We start from the raw sequence: 2500 nt of genomic DNA, 5'->3' as shown, positions 1-2500 counted from the left end.
CGGGTACACATACCCCGGGAGAAGGATTCTTTGTTAGACAGCGTCGGAATGGGCGAGGGCGGAGGAGAGGGATGGGAGGGGGTGGTGGAGAAAGCAGTGGTGGTGTTGGTGAAGGAGGAGGGGAAAAGGAGGCTAAAGGAGGAACAAGGGACGAAACAGGAGGAGGCGAAGGTAGACGCAAAAGAAGAAGAAGGGCAGCAGGAGGAGGAACGACAATACCAGAGGCTGAGGAAGGGTACACGAAGAATGCTTTAACGGTGTCCCTAATAAACGACACGCGATTATGGAAGACATGACGCGAAAGATAAAAAAAAGAATCCAAGCCCTTAGAACACGAAAGCGTAAGGGCGTGGAATCATTACCCTCGGCTTAATTGACCCTAGACAGGTTACCTATGCCCTCTCCCCCCCCCCTCCCTATTCCTCCCCATCCCCTACCTTACCTCTTTTAACTGGCACGCTGCCCTGGAATGTCCATAATTATCTCCCCCCCCCCCCCCCCCTCCGCTGATATGCAAAGAAGGACCTTAAGCCTATTCCGCTACGGTGTGAGGTAGGGGGTGGGGGTGGGGGGGGGCGAGGGAGGAAGGGGGGAAGGGGGGAGATAACGGAAGTAACGATATCTCGGTTACTGTAACGCCGGTGCTCTTCGTTTGATAAGTCATGTGCGTCTGTTTTCCTTTTTTCTTTATTTTTTCTTTATTTTTTTTTCATTTTCCGTGTGTTTTGCATCCATCTTTGAATATTTCATTTTTCTCTCCATTTGTTTTTGTATGCATCCTTCGCTCTCTCGTTCCCTCTCTCTCTCTCTCCTCTCTCACTCTCTCCTCCGTGTGTTTGTCATCCATCTTTGAATATTTCATTTTTCTCTCCATTTGTTTTTGTATGCATCCTTCGCTCTCTCGTTCCCTCTCTCTCTCTCTCCTCTCTCACTCTCTCCTCCGTGTGTTTGTCATCCATCTTTGAATATTTCATTTTTCTCTCCATTTGTTTTTGTATGCATCCTTCGCTCTCTCGTTCCCTCTCTCTCTCTCTCCTCTCTCTTTCTCTCTCTCTCTGCTCCTTTCTCTCTCTCCGTTCCCTCTCTCTCTCTCTCTCCTCCCTCTCTCTCTCTCCTCTCTCTCTCTCTCTCTCTCTCTCTCTCTCTCTCTCTCTCTCTCTCTCTCTCTCTCTCTCTCTCTCTCTCTCTCTCTCTCTCTCTCTCTTTCTCTTTCTCTCTCTCTTTCTCTTTCTCTTTCTCTTTCTCTTCCATCCTTTCTCTTTCATGCCCCCCTCATGTATATTATGATTCTCCCCCCCCCCTCTCCTCCTCCTCCGCTGGCTGTTTGTGTTTTTAAAGCGCCATAAAGGCCTGTTCTCTCTCGCACACACAGTCACGGGGAAGCAAAAACTGTAGATTCCTTTAAAAGGTTGTTGTTACGAGGATGAGTGTGTGTATATGTGTGTGTGTGTGTGAGTCGGTCGCAGCGCCCAAGATAACGATGATGTCAGGCTGGCTGGTCATGACGTCGCTTTCCCCCCCGGGCGACGCTGATGAACTGCCCGTGTGGAGAGGTCGGTCCGCTCTTTGTGGTTCACACGCACACGCGCACATGCATAATGGTAATGCATGTAGTTACATGATTGTATTTACACAGATACATCCGTGTGTGTAGGTATACGTACATATGTACATACATACATATATACATATAAACATACATACATGCTTACATACTTATATATTTACATTCATACATGCATACATCCATACGTACGTACGTATATGATAACATATTTACAGAGAGCGAGAGCGAGAGAGAGATTGAAAGTGGAAGAGTGAGACGAGAGCCAAGAGGATCAGTATGTGTGAACGTGTCACTCCCTTAACAGGATGGAAGGGTGAGGGCGGCAGGGTGAGGGGGGAGAGGGGGACAGGGGGGGGGTGGCAGGGAGGAAAGGGGAGGGGGGAGCGGGTACCTTTGTGATATGTTAAACTGTCGCTTGTCGGCTAGGCTGGGAAGGGGCGCACTCGAGAGGGAGAGAGAGAGACAGAGACAGAGAAAGCGACAAAGACAGAGACAGAGAAAGAGAAAAAAAACGAAAGCGTGTGTGTGTGTGTGTATGTATGTATGTATGTATGTATGTATGTATTATGTATGTATATGTATGTATGTATTGTATATAAAATAATATATAATAATATATAAATATATATATATATATATAATATTATATATATAGAGAGAGAGAGAGAGAGAGAGAGAGAGAGAGAGAGAGAGAGAAGAGAAGAAAGAAAGAAAGAAAGAAAGAAAGAAAGAGAGAGAGAGAGAGACAGAGAGAGAATTTTAGTTTGCTTAGTTTGATTCCATTTTTTACATGGATATCTTGGTGTGACATACTGTCTGTTTCATTTTGCTTATCCTCTGTGTTCAAGGGATGGCCGGGGTTACCATCCACTGGCGGCGAGGGATTTGAACGCAGGTCAGCAAGATTGCTAGACGAGATCGCTACCGCTGCAC

The sequence above is a fragment of the Penaeus chinensis genome, chromosome 21 (genome assembly GCF_019202785.1).
Source record: "Penaeus chinensis breed Huanghai No. 1 chromosome 21, ASM1920278v2, whole genome shotgun sequence".
NCBI lineage: Eukaryota > Metazoa > Arthropoda > Malacostraca > Decapoda > Penaeidae > Penaeus > Penaeus chinensis.
This window is presented reverse-complemented; position numbering follows the sequence as displayed.